The sequence below is a fragment of the Falco cherrug genome, chromosome 15 (genome assembly GCF_023634085.1).
Source record: "Falco cherrug isolate bFalChe1 chromosome 15, bFalChe1.pri, whole genome shotgun sequence".
NCBI classification, from domain to species: Eukaryota; Metazoa; Chordata; class Aves; order Falconiformes; family Falconidae; genus Falco; species Falco cherrug.
In genome coordinates this window covers 21,814,931-21,837,491 of record NC_073711.1, presented here as the reverse complement: position 1 = coordinate 21,837,491, position 22,561 = coordinate 21,814,931, and the positions used below count along the sequence as shown (strand labels likewise).

The window sequence follows — 22,561 nt, the reverse complement described above, 5'->3', positions numbered from 1 at the left end:
CCTACACAGCTTTTTACATAAAATATTACTGTCTGAATGCTCTGAAATGGTCATTACACCTTCCTGCTGGCTCACAACAAAACCAACTCTTAGAAATAACATTTGAGGGCTCACAGCGTTCCCCAGGTGGATGCTGCCGGCACAGGGGCTGGCAGACATAGGCTGGGGAGGGACCTTCTGTGGACCCCCCCAGCTGTAGGGATGGGTCAGGACACCAAGCAGCTGCTGTGCAGGACTAGGATCCATGCAGTTTCTCCAGCTGTTCCCAGCAACACCCTCTAGGTCATTCCTTGCTCCACTTAAAGATGGAGGCTAAAATAGAAATATAGAAAAAATATAGGACAAATATAGTCCAAAAATTAAAAGTGGGTCTGATCCCGATTCATTAATAGTAGCACCTAAGGCAGCACATGGACTGTGGCTACAGTACTTCAATATATTCATTACTTAGGCCATTAATTTCCTTTTCACTGAAAACATCTGGCTTTTGATGCTCAGGGGGAAAACCAACATGATCCAAAACTAGTTTTATCTACAAGTCCATCTTCTATGAGGGAAGGTTAAATTCACAAACAAGTAGAAAAAAAAGAGCAGAAGTTTATTTACTGTTTTATAGGTTGGAACAAGATATACACCCTTCTGTATAACATGTTTTAAGTGATTTTTGTAAGGAAAGCTCACTGGATATCGTTTTCTAATTGCTCCCTGAAAAACCCATGGGAAGAGCTGCTTCTTTTTCTTTCCTCGGGTCTTTAGTGCAAGCAGAGCTGTACAAGTAACTAACGCTTTGGAGAATCCCACATGGTGGCTCAGAGCATCACCGGTCCCCAACGATCCTTTCCCAGAAAGACTTGAGCATCAACAGGGATTCTCACACACTCCTGCTTCCCTCAGACTGTTCCCCGCAACACCAAAAGTATTTCTTATAAAACTAGCGATGTCTGCACAAATGTAGGTTTTTAAAACTACAGTTCTGTAAGGATAACCACTAAGAGAACAGCATCGGGAAGAGGTATTACACACATCAGGGAAGACAAATCCCACCCAATAAGACAGGGGGGTGTGGCATAGTAGCCTGGAAATTAAACAACATTTTTCCCATAAGTAATTGCAAATTAAATGTTATTAGACGACAGCAAAACCAACTATTTTCAGGCTCCGGCACAAAGTCTTTAAGTAAGTAGCTTATGGCAGTGAACTGCCCCACATAAAAAGGAACTAAAGTTTTAGTTGTTTAATACATTAACAATCCCAGGGAGTAACTATAAACCTATTTCTGGATTTATTTATTTATTTATTTTCTTCGACTCTCCAAGTTGCATGGTCCCAAGCAGGAAAGACAAGAGTGATCTGGTGGGATGGCTGAACAGGGGAAAGGCTCGCTGCCCCCCACTCCACACCTCCTTCCATCGCCCCAGCAGTCAGCAGCACATATCCCCCTGGCAAGGGGAGCTTTCTACAAATAATGCTGACTTTTTACCTCTCAAACGAGTGGAGTTGCGCAGGTCTGTAGGCAAGTCTGGATTTCAGAGCCAACATGTGCTTTTCCCACACACACTCACAGTTCTCGAGACAGACATGAGCCACCGAACAGAGGTTACGTCTCAGCACATGCTCGCTGCTGGGGACCGGGGGACTCGGACCCCACAGCCAGGCTTATTTATAAACCATCTTCCCAAGGACCCACCATGTCTGGAGAGAAGGGCTCGCAAAATTTTGACAAAATTTAACCACTACTTTAGATTCCTAAATGGTTTTGAAACTTTTTCTTTTTATAAAATTGCTGTTTACTAAATAACAGAAAACATCCCAGATGAGCAAAACTGTACCTTCCACCAAGCATTTTGCAAGTGTCCTCTTTCCACATCTGAAAGCTTTTTAACACAGGATATGAAAAGGTTCTCAAGTGTTTGCAGTTACAGGTGAGCTTATTTTAAAGCTGCTCACTAACCGAGATAACTTCACCAGCCCGTAAAATAATTGCTGTAACAAGGTGGATTATGCCTCAGCAAGATTTCAAAGGTTAGATTTCACAAGAAAATACTTTAAATCTGAAGCTGTTCTTCAGCTACAACATTGCCCCACTCTGGTGCTAGCCTAAATAAGAACAGATATTTCTGGTAGTTTCCTGGCCAATATTTTTAAGTAAAAGGAAATTAAATCCTTAATGACAAATGTGGAGAACACGAAATGGGTGACTATGTCCTGGCAGAAAGCAAAGAGGGAGAACTTCAGGAGCACTTTACTCCTGCGGTGGCAGCCTTTCAAGTCTCCTGTACAAAGATCTGTAACTCAAGAATTACCAGATGCCAGCTAGGTTGCTCCTCACCAGAAACCTGACATCATCAGAATTCGGCTGTAGTCGGAACAAAGACAACTCTCCAACAATTTACTGTACAGCAATAAAATAGTCAACAATGCTGCACTAATCAAACTGCGAAGCAGCTCTCATTAGATGACTATCTCTGCATGAATAATGCACTATTACATGTTTAGGTTTAATTAAATGTAATACATAAAATTTTCTTGTAATGAATATAGGTATCCATATGCCTCTATTATATTTGACTTCAATAATTCATCGTTTTTGCTCACATCCACTCACTTGGACAATTTATCATAGTGCCAGACTACTAATGTAAGTCATTTATAGGAAAAGTTTTTGATAGTAATTTACAGGCTAACTAGGATTATAATGCTGCCACCATAGACATTCAATGCTCCTGTAAACTTGTATCTGATGCAGTAACTCTGAATGGATAACTACATCTGGAAGGAAAAACAAAGGGCATCCTGACACGATGAAAGGATTTTAGGCGGACTTAGCCTTCGGTTCTCTGATTCTTGTATCATCAAAATTGTCCTGCATGATGGAAGTCCTACCTCTTTTCTTTCGCCCCTTCCCAGAATGTTGTTTTCCTTTTATTCACCTTTTTTTGTTGTTGTTGTGTGCATAGCCCGCACTAATAGTTTCTACACGTTTTCAGTCCGTGGGCATCTGGGGATCTGGCTACTCTCAGACTCCTGAGAATCTGAAAACTCTCCAGAAGAGCTTTTTTCCCCTGCCGCAGGGGTCACCTATCACTGCAGCAGTTACCTGTATCCCTGTGGTCCCCGCGGGTTGTGACCCTCCCGCCTGCTTTGTTTCAGGAGCCGAGCTGCAGGCACAGGTCTAACCCGCCTCAGCTCCCGCTCCTACCCAAGTTCTGCAAAGCAAAGAGAGTGGCACTTCTACACTTCTAGCCACATGCCAGCATCTGCAGATCTGATTTCACTCTGTAAATAGATTATATCCAATATTTATAAAAAGATTAAGCTAATCTGACATTTAATTAATGGAAACGGCAGTGTTTGACTTTTTATTTTAATAAGCAACACCCTTTGTTCCCACAGAAATCATTACTAGCGGTACGTTAAAAAAAAAAAAAAAGCCAGAAAGATTTAACAAAAGGTTCCATTAAATTAGAGAGCAATAAACAAACACAGCCAATTTATGCATCGGAGTCATTAAATGTGTATCCTCTCCACCACTTTCTTCACAGAGAGTACTTAGGTTTGCTACAATTGATCTGCAGGGAGCAGTTACCTTAATTATAAAATGAAACACCTCTGCTAATGCAGTCTTGGAGCCTTGTTAGTTTACACCCCAGACATGTGGCTCCGAATGGGCTCCAAATGCTAATGCCAGTAAAGGCAGACATCGTCAGTCTCTGATGTGCCGTGCTTGGCAGTCCATGACCGCGCTGCCTACCAGGCACCCCTGGGTTTTTTTCTGCCTCTTGCCCTTGGGGTGGAGATAAAATGCAAGAACTCTTTGGTCCAGCTCAGCATGTACTTTTGAATAGTTCATTCATGGGCAGCCATTTGTACAAGAAGTCTTTTTATCTGATTATCTGCCCTCATTGTTAGGGCTTGTGCCTAGATGTGATGAGCCTTGCAGGAAAAATTAAAGAAGATGTAAACAGTAAATGCAGACATTTTGCAACATAGCTAAAAATAAATTGCACTACAGGCAATTATGCAAGTTTTACTGGATACATTAAAAAGACATTAAATGCACAGCTGTTTTAAGTGTCTTTTAAGCTGATAAATTAACTGTCTAATAAATTGTAAGATTTGTCAGCTAATAATGCTATTTTATCTGCTTTAACATATGCCTTCCTAGTTCATGAAGCATTATTGTAAGTGCCAAAAGGAGATAATGTGCATTTTACAGTGTTATGTCTTAAGTGGAATGGATCATTGGCCATGAAGAAGTGTGTTAATAAATCTCCTAGGCTTTGTTAATTGCACTCAATGAAGTGTCACTGTTAAAACACAAAAGATGTGATAGAGAAAGCTGAACATAATGTCTTTCAGTTTTACAATTAACAGTTCACTAGGCAAATCGACCAAAAAGACCATAATTTGTTGAAGCCTTATTAACTTACATTTTCCTAGTCAAGGTCATAATTGTGAATGGCTTAAAGCTATCTTTTAATGCTCATCAAGAAGAGTAACCTTGCTAGAGAGAATGAACTTTTCCATCTCTCAGTAGCACTTATCACTTGCTTTGCAGGTAGAAGACAAATAAAGCTGAACTTTGTTATACAGCCACCTCTTTCAGTCTCTCAGCACCAATAAATGCCACTCGAAAGGTGGGAAACATGACTTTAACCATCTTTGCTCTACAGCAAATTAAAAAGTCCAAAAAAATGGAAAAAAAGGTTTTTGAAGATCTGCAGGAACCTATCAGGGCTAATGCAGTGCAGAGAGAAGACTGTTGATTTCATTTGCAGAGCGACATATCAAGATTTGAGGTTTGGGGTTTTTCGCTCTCCCCTGGAAACTTAATTCAGTCCAGAAGAGAAAACAAATAATCCAACACACTTAGCAAACAATTATCAAAATCAAATACAATCACTAAATACCCTTCATGAAGAAGAGTTATTTCCATATATCTTATTAAATATTGATTATTGAACATATTAGTGCTTCACAGCATCTCAGCAGATTAGCACTACTGGGCTTTGTTGCAAAATCTTTCCACTTAAGACCATTTTGAGATAATGTATTTTCTCCAGCAGGATAATCAGAGTAAATACCGATAATGTTGAGTTGGCACACATGAATACAGATATATGATCACCATCCTGCTAATCCTCATGAAGTAATGAGAGCACATGATAGAAGAATAATGAGCAAGGGTTAATTTAAGTCTGTAATTTCTTCCTAAAAACCTCAAAATGCAGAATACAATGATTTCATGGAAATTGTCATATATTTAAATCTCGGACTACAAATGCTACCAACTTGCCACTAATGCAACCATTACCTTGCGCTGTACTACCTTAAACGCGCTCAGCACTGGCTGTTTGATTTGCCTGATAACAGTTGTAATACTCTTCTGTGATGCACATGAGATGTTAGAAGATATATAAAATACATATTAATAAATCATTCTGCAAGCATTAAAAATAATGAAAGGCACCCAGCTTCGCTGTTACTAGGTTACAGGATCCCACCCTGAACCACGCAGCGGATCAGAGCGTGCTGCTTCAAGTCTGACAGAGCACATCGATTGCCCATGGCTGGACAAAGGGAGGATGCTCCCCACCCCAGCACCGGCTCCTTGCCACAGGGCAGCCCTTGAAGAGAGGTGGGGGAAGAAAGTAGAAGCTGGACGAACAGGATGGGTGACGCCAGCAGCCAGAGCACCAAGATGAGGATGGGGGCTGCTTGGTCTGTGTCCCATCTCCATCAGCACACCTTGCAGAGCAGGAGGTGCTGCAAACCCGCTTGTACGGGTGCAGTAGGGAGAAGATGCATCGTGGTTCAGCGCTTGTTTTCCAGCTAGGGGTGTATGCCACACTTCAGCTTCACACAGCGCTGGACACAACACCTACATGTGCTACTATCCTACTTGCCTATTTCAAAATCAAGTATGATAATTTTCATGTTTTACTCTGAGACACAATGAGGCTGAATCAATATCTGCCAGGGACTCAGATTCCTGGATACCAGGTACTATCCAAAGTGTTATTGCTAACAAACAGCCTGCCAACAGGCTGGGAATATTTCCTTACATTTTTAATGAAGTTGCTTCAATTTGTTCAAACTCTTAAATCTTTTTTATGAATGCAGAAACAGAAGGGTCGCAGCTCTCAAGTTTAGTTCCTGGGCTTCATAGGCAAGTATGTCCAAAAACAAAAAAGCAGTTTGGGAGTACTCTGAAAGACTGCACAACACACAAAAACCCTACTATCAGAAAACAAAGAGAACTCCTTCCTTTCCCATAGGCTGCCTTGTCTGTGTGCATATTAGGGAATACCTACAGAAACTTAACAGTTTCAGTGAATACTTGTGAGCATGCACCCTAGAAACCTCTCCAGAGGAATATACTCACCCAACCAGAAAAAGTAAAATGAATGCATCACTTGTGTCCAAGAGAGGCAACCTGTGCTTCAAACTCCCTGGCTAGCAACGAGGCCGAGAAGTATCCTTAAAAGCTCTGCCATGGATAATTCTGCATAGTGCATAATTTCCTAATAATTGACAGAATCATTACAAGAATTGGACTAAAACTTCATTGAAAACATTGTCTGGTGTAAATATATATGTGCACATACACCTGTGTAGAGCAAAGCATAAAGGTATACACTTAAACGATACGTATTCCCAACTCACAGTCACTCCACAGCTGACAGAGAGATCGTATTGAAAACACTGATGCCAAGACAACACAAAATAGCTGAAACACTATGTTTTGTAAATAAAGAGATTTGTTTGTACTAGAATAGAACAGCTCAGCTACAGAAAGAGTATGAGCCTAAGATAGCCATCCTGGAAAGCTAGGAAACCTTTACAAGCTTGAACCTCACGCCACTGCAGTTGGCTCATTTTCTTCTTCACACACCTGTCAACTAAAGGACTGGGACAGACGTGCATACAATAATTCCAATGCTTTCTGCTCTAGCGCAGGGATGCAGTGCCCTGCTCCCACTGGGATGCATCCCCTCATACAGGACTCTATCTTAAGGCTCAGCCTTGCCACAGGTAGCGCTCACACCAGGTACAGTATTGGATTTGAGCTGTTATGGACACTCAGCAAAATGCTGTCCTACCAGCTAGGTTCAGACAACTCTCACACCTCCTACAAGTTGCTTCCTCATGATTTTTAAAATCAGAATGGTGAAGACTTATTTCTCTTTGCATGTTATTTCTAGAAACACAATTAGCAAAAGCGCCCTAAAGGTTTACAATTTGACTTCAGGTGTAAATCACGCAGGCACATCTCTATCATTCAAAGAAATGCACACTGCTCAGTCTGAGGTTTCATGCCCTGTTTTTAAGGCATCTACTTGGGCTGTACAGTAAGATTCAGATATCTTTAGAGTGAAACTGAGTCCGGTTTGAGATAATGAATTTATACTTTGTGATGATTCAGTCTGATGAAGAATCTATCGCTATTCATAGATTGTTAGTATGAAACCAGATGAACACAGCTCGTTTCGCCTTGGCAAATTGAGATCCCTTTAAATCTCAAATACAAATCGATACTTTAAGAATTACAATGGGAAGGTCTCAGCCCTCCTGTATTGATCCAAGCCCCACAAATAGGCCTACAAAAGACATACGGCACAAGTTTTGCACAACTCAGCTAACCAATCTCCTAGAAAACATGCAATAATTCATTCGCCTGGCCCCAAAACATTTATCTTGAATAGCGTCGTTTCCTGAGATAATAAATCATCACTATTCTTTAGGTTAAAAGAGGGTTGCATGACTAGACAGATTTCCTGGGCCAATACCACAACACACTAAAAAAGACCCTGGAAACTACACTTGGGTCCCTGTGACTCCCTGGGAACGGAGCTGGCTCCCCATCTTCAGAGACGCCCATGCAGGAGCAAAGAAAGCAAGCTGCAAGGTGTTCTGCTCTGCTTTTTGTTTTCTTTAAGTCGGGTTCAGCAATTCTTAAAAAGTTCTTAAATCACCTTGAATTCAATTTCTCTAAGCCACATTTAAAAAGAAGAATTACCATCTGTCACAGTTGGTTAATAATCAGGATCAGTGTACTACAACCGCTTCACTTTTTTTTTAAAAAATAACCTTAAAGTTACTAAATTTTCTGGGATCTTTTCCATGAAGGCACAAGTCACGCTTATCCCACAGGGGCTACCGACAACACTCACAAAAGTTAACTAACCTATAAACAAGCACATGGATGCTGGTTTATATAATGTTGCCACATCAATTTTATTACCCCATGCCTATATACATGGTTTATTTTTTATTTATTTAGTCTCTTGTGAAGCTCAGAAGGCATTAACATATGATTCAGATAAATGACCACCCTTGTAAAGACAGGGAAATTTGAGAAAGTGGAGTCACTATAACAATATTAAGATTGTAAAAATAAATGCTCTGCTCATGTCAGTTTGGGAAACAAGACACTCAGGAAAATGTAGTTAAAAAAAAACCACAAAAACAAAACAAAAAAACCCCAACACAACAAACCCAAGCCTGCACACTACCAGATTAGTGCATGCGAATCGAGAGAAACCTGAGCGTTGACTTAACCAAGCATGGCTAAAGCTGGAACAGTAGCAAGAAAAGAGATTGCAATTTTCTCGAAACTGTGAACAAAAGATGTGAACGCCGGCAAAAAGCAATGAATCCTCTTCATTCACCGAAACCAACTAAGTGGTAACAAATTGTGAGTTTCCAGTTGGAGACAATTGGCCAGGAATAATTATGCGAGATGCTAAAGGCTGATTTAACTCTTTCCTCCACCGGTTTCTGCGAGGCATCCAAAGGGAGAGCTGTAATAAGCGTTGCATGCTGGGACCCACGCCACGTTACAACCAATTTACTTTCTCACAGAGAAGTTCATCCTGCTGAGAGAGCAGGTTTCCACAGATAAAAGATGGGATCTCAAAACAAATTAAGGCTACGTGAAGCATGCCTGAATTTTACTGTTGGCAGGGGTAAGCTGTTATGATTTAGCAGATACCAATCTGAGATATATTAAACAAATGAAAAAGCCGAAGTTACTTAACCAAGCTGGGTACATTGGATGGAACAATAGCGGATGTAGCCTTTTCTTCCTCTAACATTTCAATCCTTCATTATTTAATTTAGTAACAACTTGGTGGGCAATTTAGTTGGTAGGCAGAAGAGTCGATCAAAAAAAAAGAAAGAAAAAGTACCGTTTTACTCAAAGATGACAAAGGATGTTTTAAAAATCTTTTGTTTCAGATCATTATACGAAAGCATTGGGGGATATCCTACAAGTTACTCTAGATATCGTTGGATTCCACATTTAAAGCGTTACATTATCAGCATCTAATAAACATTTAAGAAGGAGTACAGATAATTTTTTAAAGAACAGTATTTTCTGAGTAGCTTTGTTTATGAGCAGATTGTTTTGCATGCATCTGTTTGAAAGCACGTTTTGTTTTGATCCATCCTTCTCAGCCTTGCAGATAGGAAGAAATGCTGGAATTATTTGCAAATGAGAATCATCATCTTCACATTCAGAGACTGTAGAGCAGGCAGAACAGGAATTGCTAATCCTAACAGAATTGCTCAGCATAGGCATGTAATTAAATTTCTTAGTGAAAGAAAAAAAAATCTTATTATTTGTAATGAGATACTTGAGCTTAAAATTTTGGCCAAAAGCTACATAAAGTCAGACCTCTGCATTGTTTTCTGTACTGTGGCATTGGCATGGATTTAAAGCTGCAGTGTTTCTGAAGACCTTGCTTTATTTTTTTACTTCTTTCTCTTCCATAAGGGTGGTGACTGCCCTCTAATATAACTCGGGCACCTGCTTCTCTCTCAGACTCTGGTAGACTCATTTGCTCTTGGATTTACAAAGAGTCTATAAATCAATCATCGGTGCATTATTACACCAGGCTCAATAATATAATAATCACAGGTTAATAATACAATAATAATAATATAATAATGTTATTATTATATATTAAGAATATAACTGTGTCATAGTGTAATCATTGCATGCTAAAATACCTGGATAGAAAAAAATCTTGTTAAAGCATCACCCTGCAAACCCTACCTGTACAACTAGAAGCCCAGTTCTCCCAAACTCCAGTTCTGGCAGTATTACTTTCTTGTCATCCTGTAGTTTACATAAGCAAGTGTTATTCGCACCTTCAATTCATACAGGTGATTTATTAGGCGACAAACTGAAATGTACTTGTCAAGGGAGGATGGTGAATTTGCTTTTTCCTGATTATGGCCCATTCTTTAACAGCTCAGTAAATATTTTCCTCATCTCTTTAATACACATTTGAAGGATAAACAACCCAAAGGAGGGAAATCAGTCAGGTGGGGGAAAAAAACCCAAAAAACAAACAAACAAAAAAAATGGCCATGCAGGTTTCCATCAGATCAAGTACATAATTTGGTAGCAAATTAAACAGACTGCAAGAATCACCAAAAGAAGAATGCACAAATTTGGGAGATTTGGCTGTTTGTCTGCTCACAGCACTGGGCAAGCACTCTGAGCAGCCTCCTCGCTAGGCTCCAGGATATGTATGTGCACATTCTATATATAAAGGGCTATAAATAAAAGAAGGGATGTGAAGCCTTTTAGATAAGATAAAGCAGAACCCACCTTTGGTATTGATACAGTCTCATAGTATTTTAACACATAACATCTTTTCTCAGCGCACCGCTGTGAGATGGGACTGCAGGCGTGCATGCATCCAGGGCAGTGAAGCCCCCAGCCTCTGCAGCGACAGGTCCATGGGCATGGATTGGGAAGACTTGGAGCTGGGAGCACCTCACTGAGGGGCTCACGGACCAGGGATAGGTACTTTCTTGCCATGTCTTGGGAAACAGCCCGTTCCACCTGTCCTCCTCCTCTTTCTCAAACCATAGATCTAGCATTTGCACACACACACACAAGAAAAACACAGCTTCTACCCACCACCCATCAGACTTGCCCCACTTCAGGAATGTTGTTTATTGACAGAGATTAGAAACAGTACAACAAATTTTTCTGAATCCTTCCTATGAATTTATATGCACTGTTCTCCATGAATCTCACGGAAACATCAGTCCTGCCTCCTTCACACGCCGGCTCAGACCAGCATGCTGACTCTCATCCTCTCCTCAGTTTTTATCTAACACCTTCTGAAGCCAGTAACATTTTGGTCTAAGATGTAAATTAGATGCGGATATTAGCACCATCTTTCTTTATATGCTGATTAAAAACAATAACCACGTGCTACCTTCCCAGGAACTGCTTAAAAAACGCGGTAAGGATTTCAAAGTGTTGGGGTTTTTTTTATTTCTTATTCATTCCGCCAAAGCCACAAGATTTCTGGTACAACGCCAGGAACAAAGAACCACACCAAATCACCTGCTTGGTTGCAACTTCCATCAGACTTTTTATTTTCTCAGAGCATAAGAGCGTTTTATAACATCACAAAACCTTATATATGGACACTAGTACACATAATTCTGGAAAACTCACATCAAACCCTCTGTCTCTGTCAGCCTCCACAAGTAGCAGCAGCAGCAGCAACATGCTTAAAATAAGAGCTCAGGTGTAAACAACAGTTTCTTGACCCTTGGGTCTAAGGAGATGAGCAACATCAACCTATCAATCACTCAGAACTGTTGTCATCTTCTACTCGTATGCTTGCCATAAATCCCCACCGAACTCACCGCAGCTGTGCTGCTGGAAACGTGAATCTGGAGCAACCACGGTCCCACCCAGACCCGCTCCTCTGCTGCCAGCCCGCTCGCTCAGTCCCTTTGCCCCACTTGCCCAAGATAATCTCATTTAAATGGCCCATTGCAGAGGGTTAACATGGCTCTTGTTACCTTCTGTGGGAATTTCAGCCCCAAAGTGTTTATAAGCTTAAAAAACAGAAGGCAAACAAGCCAAACATTCAAAACAGAGCTTGTAGCAGGCAGCGGGATTTACCATGGGTATTAAGAAGATTGTGGTGTGCATATGCTAACACCACAGCATGCAGTGAGTGTGCAGCCCCTCTGTTCCCATCACAGCTACATCTAACCCTGCAGCATCGCAGAATGGGAAACCGCATCTCCCTTTGTTTCTTTTTTAGCAGCCATAGTGCAAAAAGAACCGCGAGTTACTGACATCTATATGTATATCTATTTTTTTTTCTATATTATGTTGACATCTCTGTGTCAGAGATAAACCTTCCCCTCTCCAGATGATACCCGCTCCCGCAGCACACACTGCGGAGGGGGAAGGTGGCAGGAAGCCAGTTGGATCTCTCGTCCTGACAACATATTTTTGCAGATTATGCAAAACTGGCAACATTTAGCTTTAGAGGAACATCACAGCTGTTCCCCTTCCCCTGTCAATCCCAGTTTTAAACTTGCAACAGGTTTCATTTAGGAAGGGCTTAAAGTGCTCCAAAAGTGGTGCTTTCTACATGCCCGGCCGCGTACAAGCAACATGAGAAGTTTAACAGCAACCCTTCAAGGAGAGCACCAACTCCACCAGCCAACAGAGCTATCACAGGCTGCCAGTGAAGGGACCAGCAGAGAAGACTGATTTTTGTCATCACATTAGGTGATGTGCCAGATTTGCTTCTTGATTAATTATATAAGAAAGATAAAATACAATATCAGGCAAGCTTCATTCATTCATACTTGTGCAAAGGGATTGCTCAAAGCTTAGAAGGCTCCTGCTTTGACCCAGAGGCTGAAGCCAAGGAAACTTTTGACCACAGGGGCACCTCCCGGGCTCTGGTCAAGCAGAGTGAGGCTTCCAAAGAGCACAAGAACTCTCTGGGGAGAGAAAGCAGGCTGAAAAGCCTATTAACAGAGGCAGGGAGACTCAACAATGCACATTTAGGAGGATATTTTAACTTTAAAACAGGAGGGAACATTGCACTTGGTAGTGCACGAAGTATTATGATGCTCCAGTCATCCATAACCTATAAACTCTTTGGTTCATGGCTCATTTTGGACCAAGTGCCTTCACGTGGTGCTAAAAACGGAGTTTTGCCCATCAGCGGGATGCTAATCTGCTTATTAATGCATTACTCTTAACAGCAGTACATAATGATTTTTCTAACATATTTCTAAAGGCCCATATGGGAAAAATTACTTGTGAAAAACTTGAATATTAAGCTCATAAATAAAATTAAAGATAACATCTTATTGCATGATAAACCAAATGGAGGTGATGCAGAATGTGGAGGTGTGTTTGAAAGAAACTGATCCAACACGAGAAGCAGCATTGAAAGGCTCAGTGTATCTCCAAACATCCTTTAAAATTAAAAAAAAAAAAACAACCAACAAACCAAACCAAAAAGTTTGAACTCAGTTCCTACAGAAACTTTCACCGTGTATAAAGCCTGCAGACCTTCCCAGACAGAAAGAATGATAGTCCTCACAAAATAACTAAAAAAAAAAAATATTTTAAAAATTGTAGATAAAATGTCACAGCCTCAGTTTGCTTAAGTGTACACCTGTCTTCTTACCCCAGTATAGCTGCATAGTATTATTTTATTTATACAAATTTGTGCAGAGGAAAGTGGGGCCAGGTCCTGGCTCAGCTCAGGATCTCCAGCCATTCCTGCTGACATGGCTGAGCCTCCATGCCCCTCATCGACTTATTCTTTTTTATTGTCCAGTAGTGCCATTTCTAGATTTCTGAAACAAGCTGAGATGGGGTCCCAGGTTTATGGCACATCACACAACACAGCGCTCAGCTGTCATGAGGAACAGGAACATCAGAAGAGAGAGAACTGTATGGCTAAAAACTACTAAACTGCAGCAAAGCTTCAATGATCTTTTCTCCTTTTTTTTTTTTTTTTTTTTTTTTTTTTTTTACGCTCTACCAAGAGACTTGTGAAAAAATAAGAGTTACTGAAAGACCAGAAAAGGTTGAAGGACTTGAAGCTTTGTGGCAAAACCTTTTTCATTGAACTCCAGAACAAGGACAATCACCACCTCCTGTGTAAAGCTAGAAAAACCTATAGTCACTCCGAAGCATTTCAGTGACATTTATTTCGCTAGTAAGAAATTTATTCCACGGTTGATTGTGAGTAGCAGCCAGTAGATAATGGTTGCTCCAGACTATCTGCTGATAAATCAGAATAATGTCAGAAGAAAAGCAAGCCCCCGTGGGTGAGCTCCGCTCACATGATAACCATGACGCAGGCAAGGCTGTACTTGTGGGAAACCCCACATCCTTTGGTACCTTTTAATTACCGATTAGGTTTGACCGTATTACTAATGACATGCCTAGGATTTGTTTGGTGGTACAAAGAGACAGAACTGCATTTGTTTGTGTGCTTCAGCTAAATTTCTCATTCAACAAAAAGCACCAAATCCCATTCGCTGGAAGCAGGGTTAGCGTCTAACACCAGAAACGTAACAGTTAAGTTAAACTCCAGCAGTTCTTCAAAGGTGTTTGAAGAGAGCAGCCGTGGTGGCTGTGAAACGAAGCAATACACGGGAGGAAGGGGGAGCCTGCACAAAGGTTTGGTTTCACTTGCAAATTTGCAGGATTATTGATGTCCTCGGCTCGGCGTACTGGAGGCAGAGGGCTGCCAACAGCCACGTTTGATGGGCAAGGGGAGTAATGAATTTCTTATCACAGAGAGACGTTATTTCTTGGATCTAATCTTCACTGATATTGGCAGAGAATTTTCATAGCCTCTTCATCTACACATACTGAAGTCATAGTTTTAAAATAATACAGAAAGATTTATTTTTATTAGAAGCTGTGAGGCAGGTTGTTGGCTCCAGTGTGCCCAGTGATGGACACCCAGGAAAGGTGGAGTTCAGAGCCAAACCTCAGCGATGATATCCCATGCAGATGATCTTAAATACCTCCTACGAGGCACAGAAAGGCACGAGGCTAAAAATCTTGTGCTAAATAAATATGTCATCTCATCTGCAGTGAGCATGAAATGCTAGCCTGACTACTGCACACTTTAATACATATCAAGGTGCGTAGGAGGTTTCGGTGCAATAATTTTCAAAGTGCTGATATCAAGCGTGTTTTTCAGGAAAAAAACTCCCCCCCTTTATTTGTCAAAACACAGCCAGGGCTGAAAGACACTGCAAGGGGATTTGAAGGGTTAAATACTTGTTTCTGCTCAAATGTGTTGCAAAGGCATTTGAAGTGACTGCTGCATGAAAGCAATGGAGGTGGTCTTTTTTTTTTTATTGAGAGTTGTTAAAACTAAAAATTCCCATATACTCTCACTTCCCTTTAGAGGTCTACAGGGGTTGGCTTATTCCTCCGCTTTGATATGCAAATGGGCAGCTTGCTTTCCTGCAGGGGACACTGGACTGGGTCCAAGGAACACAGAGATGTCATCCTGTCAGGAGAGCAGCCCGGCTGCCTCGAATGGTCCTTGGGCAGCACCGAGCGCCAAGCTTGCGTTTTGGCTTAAAAATAAAATACCTTTGTATAGGAAGGAAAACCCATTAACAAATGTTTATATTTTTACCCTCCTGGTCATCGCTGCTGGCCAATCATGAGAACACGGCAGTTTAGCCATCCCTTTTCAGGCAGAGCGTTACCAAACTCGTGTTCCGCTTTTGACGGTACTGTTTATGATGCCCTTCGTTTACGTCGTAGAATACAGGTTATTTAAGCAGCATCTAAACCCTTCGGCTGCAATGAACAGGTATATTTTATAGAAATGCGATAAATCTATTTCTACTGGGCAGTTTTCTCATTACTGTTCTATCGGGCCCATTTTGCAGGGAAGGTAAAGAGACAAGTACATTTCAGTTTCCATCTGCTGGCCCCTTTAAGTTCCACTCTTTCTCACTTTCTTGTTTTTCTGCCTTTTCTTTTCACTGACATAATGGAGTACCTATAAAAAAGATTAAATGGCACCATAAAGTTTTATTAATGCCTTACATCATTGATATCTTCTCTGTATTGATAGTTTCACTTCCATTATTGCTACTTAGGCATTTAATTAGTGATTCATACAGTATGTTGTAAACTACAGTATTAGCGTTAACCATCTATATAAAAGCCTCCATTATGTAAAAACTCTTCCCCATATCATAATTGGAGTATAGTTATCCACTTTAACTGACTTGAATTAGATTATTATAGATTAATTTATAAAAAGTTACTTGTAAAGGACATTGAAGATCATGGAATATTAAGAGTGGAACTTCATTACAATAAAATGGACTTCAAGAACAATGGCACCAAGTTTTATATAAATCCATTACAATCTTCTAGTAATATGAACAATAACTGTTTCATCTGGCAGCTCAGTGATACTTAAGGATGGAAAGACAGACAGTTAAAAGAATGAGGTGTGCAGAATTAAAGAGGTGATGTGCACTTAAACCCTGGATAAAGCAGCAGAGGGCAAATTGGGAAATTTGCTCTTTGCAGATGGAAGTTGGGTAAGGGCGTAAGATGCAACATAGATGTCTAACATGGAAGAAGCTCATGGAAAACCGTATTATTCAGAGCACAAAGCCTAAATACTACGAATAAGATTAATATGAACTCTAAGGAAAACATAGATCCAAAGGGAGTTATTCCATATTCATGTCACAGTAAAAAATAATAGAATTTGGGCCACCTCCCCACAAAAAACGTTCACATTATCTGCCTTCTCTCTGCTATCAGCATCTATGTTATTCCACTTGACCCATGAAATTACTTGGTACTGAGCACAACATTGCTGAACTGGTAAATTTGTATCCAGTAAAGGAAATATGGAGCTTAGGCCACAGTTTGGCCCTGGTGTAAGGGAAGAAGTCGAAGCTCCTGTAAAAGGGGTTTTCCCACACGCAACCTCTGCTTGCCATTGTACCACTTCTAGCAAGCAGAAGGACACAGAAGCTCTTTTTATGCCCCAGTTCTGTGCTTTGCCCTTTACATCCAAGCCACCCACTTTTTGCCAAAGCCAAGAGATGAACAAATACCAGACTGCTCTGTGCTCCTGACAGATCCCCCTTACTATGGGATTTCTCAGAAAATTGTCTCTATTGGCTTTACAGAGGCTTGGTACCATCAAACATAGTTGAAGGATTTCAGCGGGCTCTGCAGTTTTTGTGCCTGCATTTAACTGCAATCAGTCCAGGCTTTGGAACATGCAGAGTCATTTTTCCTCTGCAGTTTTGTCCTTTTCAGAACAATATTACTTTTTCTGCCAGATAACAGGAACAGTAACATTCTCTCAGATTTCCCAAGTTAATTTGTTTGCGGTTGAGTATTTGCTTGCCTTCCAAAAAGAGGGCCCTCCCCACCTTTCAGCTGTAACAGACATGGTGTGTCACGAGTTGGCAGGACCGCGCTTGCCTCCCGTCCCTGAACAGCCGTGCTACATTTCATCTGGGAGGCAGGACCTCCGGCAATCATTTCACCAAGTTAATCAAACAGCCTATCTAGCCGTACTACCACCTGTCGGGTACTATTTCACAGGCAGCAACACTGGGAATAGTGCAATAACAGTGAGGCTAATAATGTTTAGAAACTGCACAGAGCTAGAAAATACCTACGCAGAGCTACAGGGTGATGAACTGCTCACCCCAAGGGCAAGCTCAGGAGAACATCTCATGGTGGCACAAGCACAAGACCCATATATCTGCATAAGAGGTCCTCAACTAGTCTCTGACACGTGCCATTTCTGTTGCTCATCTGTTGAACACTGTTCTCGTCTTTCTCTGATTTTGCCGCATGTACGGCTTCTGCTTCCTTCAGGGTTTTTGAGCTCTTACCCATAATTTGCTTCAGATCTTTTAGATTCCCTCTGAAGAGTCCAATTCATCTGCTGAAATTAAATCCTCTACATTTTCTCCTCTTTCTGACTGTTGCCCCTTTACACACCCAGGGGTGAAGCTGTCAGTCAGTAGGAAATTTGTTTCAGGCTGTAACTTGGCCTGAATGGACCAAGAGATACTAACAAACTTGCTTCGAAACTCTGCGCTGATTTCCCATATAATACAGAGTCAGGTCAGGGCCTTGGACTATAGCTTTTATCTGGCTTTGGGCCATCATGCACTAAAAGAAAAAAATATTTATACATAAAGGACACCCAATGACTACTCCTTTCCCTGGCACAGTGAGACTCTCTAGGCCGGTGTCCGTGGGGGACACAACTTCCTTGGGAGCCGCTTCAGATGACAGGTCACGGATGAAAGCTCTGAGAAAGAAATTAAAATACAGAACTCTGCACTTTACAGTCAAAGTACCAGATACATATCTTCCTCAACATCAACCTGTAGCACCATGCACAAATAGAAAAACCCACCAGGTCAGACCTCTGGGGCGTATGCACAGCTCTCACCGTAGGAGCCACATTAGAGAAACAAAACCTGCAGTATGTAGGGTGTTGGTTATAGGGGTTAATGCACAGCTGGAACAGGACCAAACCCAGCGCTAACAAGGGCAGGGAAGGGAAGGGACTGGGCTGGAAGAGCATTAGTTACTTCAGGCTACTCCGGAGCTATAATTAACAACGTACTGTGTTCCACTGCTGATTTTCCTGCCCAACGGCCTCCTTTCTCCTCCTGCCTTTTAGCTGGGCTAACTAAAGGCACTTCCATTGCATCTCATTTTTCTTAAGCTGTTTTAAGCCACACTTTTTTCCATCTCTGACACATCTCAGAAAACAAAGTTCTGTTTTTATGAAACTAATCTGAAATTCATTCCCACTCCCAGCTCCCTCTTTGCTCTGTATTTCCCTTTCCCATCCTTCAGCTTATTCGAAAGCATATATTTTTTTAAAATAAATAAAAAAAGATATCTGAGTGCAGTACAAAGAAAACAATCCAGCTCTGACTGCCCATACTATTTCTGCAGTCTCTCTCTCTGGCCATAAATTTTGTAGGAGAGCAATAGAATGCAAAACACATTAGCAGTAACACGCTGAAATCCCTGTGCTACAGGGTAAATAGGAAATGCAACAGCACATTTACAATTTTGGCCAGCAAAGTACCAGCACTATTCATTGATCTCATTAAAGACCAATCTACATTCAGGGAAGAATAAGATTGATGAGCTGTTAGACTCTTTAAACACAAAAAAGTTACCAGCTACATGCATGTGTAAACAGCCCGGAGAGAGGCAGGAGAGCTCCTCTGCCCCTCAGCCGGGTGGCAGCAATCCCGCGGTGACAGAAGCGTAGCCCCCGTCATTGCGAGACCTGGATGCGAATCTGCTCTGCCACTTTAGGATAACCAAAGCACAGACACTTTAAATTTAATTTACCCTGGAAATTTAATCCTTCATTTAATTCTTACTTTACCAGAAAAGAAAGAGAGGAGAAAAATACTTTTATTTAAATGCCTCTCTCTTCTGTCACTAAGCACAAACAGGTCTAAACTGCAGCATCTTCCCTCACACAGATTTCAACTCTAAGGTTATGGATACCTCTTCCTAGGGACCTGAATCTTTATCCCAGGTCTGCCACAGCCTTCACTCCCTTTGGAAAATTATTTTTGTCTCTCTGTCCCTAAGTTTCCCCAACTGAAAAATGGGAATGAGAATACTTGCACAGCTTTGGAGACCAGAAATGTAAAGCACTCCATTGGTGCAAGGTATTACTGTGTTGATGATGATGAAATAAGCTTTCATACATTGCTAAATTATTCAAGAACATCCACCACAGTTTCACCCCTGGCAATCCCAGAATGCATCTCAGTGCCATTACTCTGCAGGGAACAGCAGTGTTGAGTAAATGACTATGAAACTCATATATTAACCTCACTTGGTGGCTGGAATATTCATTTCTTTTTGAGTCATTTTAAGCAAGAAAAGAAAATCTTCGCTCTTAGAAATCATCTTTAGCTGACACATTAAGGAGCAGAGCTGAACAAATAATTTCCAGTGAATAATGTGATGAATTTATTTTCCTTTTCTCTGTCCCTAAGCAGACTGGGATTTCCTCAAATGTATTTGTTATTCAAATGTATTCAACAACTATCCTTTGCAGCGTTTTTCTTCTGTGTTTATTGTGCCTGAATGTGCACAGTATCCTTCTTGCCTTTTGCTTTCAGTTGTGGTGTTTGGTTTGGAGTTTTTGGGGGGTATGTGGTGGGGGGTTGCTTTCATCAAGCATCCAAGTGTATTTAAGGGATGAGAAAACACCAGATTTGCAATGTCTTTGTAACAGGTACCGTTATGATGTACGACGGACGTGCACACCTATGGCAAACACCCTGCCCAGACCTACAGTTGGCGTATTAATATTAACCAGGGTGGTTTTGGGGAATCTGCAGTGCCCTCGGCGGCTGGCATATAAAGGAGCCGGTGAGACACGATGTACACTAAACATGCTGTTCATGAGCTGTTACTCACATATAATCTAACATGCAGCATTTCAGCAGAGCCCTGCAACTTCAACCACTAAAGCACAGACTCTGTGACAGAAGGAGAGGAACTGCTGAGTATTTTTTTTTTCGCAGTTTGGCCAGCCTCTTAATGTGTTAAGAGAGATGTCTTGTCAAGGATATTTTCAGTTTTGTAGTTTTCTTTATTCCAAGCTCCAGGGTTGGCACGTTTCAGAGCCATCCTAATGTATTAGCAAAGATATGGCCTTGGCTGTTATCCTTAACTCTACCGTAAACCTGGCACAGGGCACTTTTTTTTTTCCTGGTATAAGTTTTCCTCTATAAGAGGTAAGATATATCACTTTTTGAGAGATCTTTCAAGACCCCCCGCCCCAGGTATTACCGTCATTTATAGATATGGAGTTAGCTAAAGGAAAGAGACTTCCCGGCAATGAGTGCCCAGAGATGTATTTCTCAGGTTCAGTGAGTAAATCAAAGCTGTAGCTTGTACACTCGTACTTAAAACAAAGTCTGAGCACATACTGCACACATTAGCTGGCTTTAGTACCCTCTGACATTTCCCACGGTGGTTCCTCTCTGTACCCAGAGGTACCTGAGCACAGTCTTACATATTTTTTACCACGGGTTTGCTACTGAAGAGACTGGCTATACAAAGGGAAATAAACCAGGTAATCAATAAGCCGGGGTTGTGATATATTAACAGGCACTCCCAAACATTAGCAGAGAATTACCCATTATCAGATTAATAAGCAAAGACCAACAAAAGGAAGAAAATGCTGTTGGTGCTCGTAAAGCAGTGCTGGTTTTCCAACAGCTTCCTTCAAAATAAGGCAGCCACATTTCAATGTAAACTTAGACTTCACTTCTTACAGAATTCTTCTTCTGCCTTTTAATTAAATCAGCAGAGTCTCAAGAGCCACCCCTACCAGAACCGCTCAGTGGCCAAAATTGCCTCTTTGGCAACCGAAATTGAAATAATATCATTATTTCAGTTAAATAATTAAATTTCAGGCTGGCCCGTGCTCATTGCAGCCTCCCTTCTCCCAATGCTGCAGGCAAGGCCAGACCTGGTGCCAATGACAGCTGGTGGCAACTGCAGCGGGTGCTGGGTCTGGTCCCGCACAAACAAGCGCTCCATAAAAGCTATGCCATTTGATTTCTCTGCTCGACCCTCCTTTCCTTCCATTTCTTTAAAGTTGTGTGCCACCAGTCACATTTAACAACATTTCTTATGGCTTTCATCAACGCGCTGACTGTGAAGCGGCCATCCAGGATTATTGGGGGGTCAGAACTGGCGCTGTTGCCATGTGCCCCATCCTTACTGAGAGCCCAACGCCCACACGAGCAGCCTTATGGAATATAGTTTTTATACAGATTTTTGAAATCTTTTTCCTTATTGAAATAAACAGAAACTTGTAAGTGATTCCTTTCTGTCTTTCTTCCCAGTCTCCACATCCCCGAAAGCCCGGGGAGTGGGAAGGAAGTGTTTCTTTCAGTGAAATACTTGTTTCCCCTGGCTTTTGCGTTCTTAAAATAAGAATATTGTTTCATATTCCTCCAAATGTGTTCTCCCTTCCCCAGCTCTCCCCTTACCTTCTCTTCCTCCCTTCTCTTGATGACTATTTTCTTTCTTCCTCACTGTTTTTCTTTCTTCTCGTCTTCTCCTAGCTCTGCTCCTCTTGTTTCACCATCTGGTTCTGTTCTCCTTATCGGTCTCCTTCCCTCTGCCGCAACCCACATTTTCCCCTGCTTGCACCTTCCCCATCTTTGTTTCTCCTTGCCTTTCCACTCGCTCCTTTCCTGTCCTATGTCCCCCAAGGTTTCAAAGCGAAACACAGCCAGGGCCAGTTTCCCTTCCTGCCGGCTGCTAATTGAGCATTTCATGAATTCTCACTTCTGGTGGTGGCTTTGCAACTTTCTAGCTCGCTGTTAAAGAAGATGGGGATGGCACTGGCAAATGCACTACTGAAAAGCCAAACCAGCCTCAGCCAAAAAATTATCCTGGAGGATGAAAGTCACAGTTCCCACTGTTGTGGTTTTTGGTTTTTTGGGGGTTTTTGTTGGGTTTTTTTTTTTATTGTTTAACACTTGCTTTTTTTTTTAATTTCTTTACCATTTTCTGTGTTTCTTGAAGACACGAGTTGGACTTTAATATACAGTTAAACAAATCTTATCGTGAACCTTTATACATATTCAATGCTGAAGCAACAAGTAACTAAATTGGTAGCCTTTTTGTTTTCTTATCGTACGAATCTATTCCTGAATGCTAACAAGCAGG

At 41.4% G+C, this 22,561-nt stretch overlaps 1 long non-coding RNA gene across 1 annotated transcript in view; it reads right to left on the bottom strand.

Annotated features, from left to right (window-relative positions):
- Positions 1–22,059, bottom strand: part of LOC129737442 (uncharacterized) — a 73,009-nt gene extending 50,950 nt beyond the window's left edge. The window contains exon 1 of the long non-coding RNA XR_008735299.1: positions 21,877–22,059. This is a non-coding gene — a long non-coding RNA (uncharacterized LOC129737442). The remainder of the gene's footprint in view (positions 1–21,876) is intronic.
- Between the last annotated feature and the right edge of the window lie 502 nt (positions 22,060–22,561).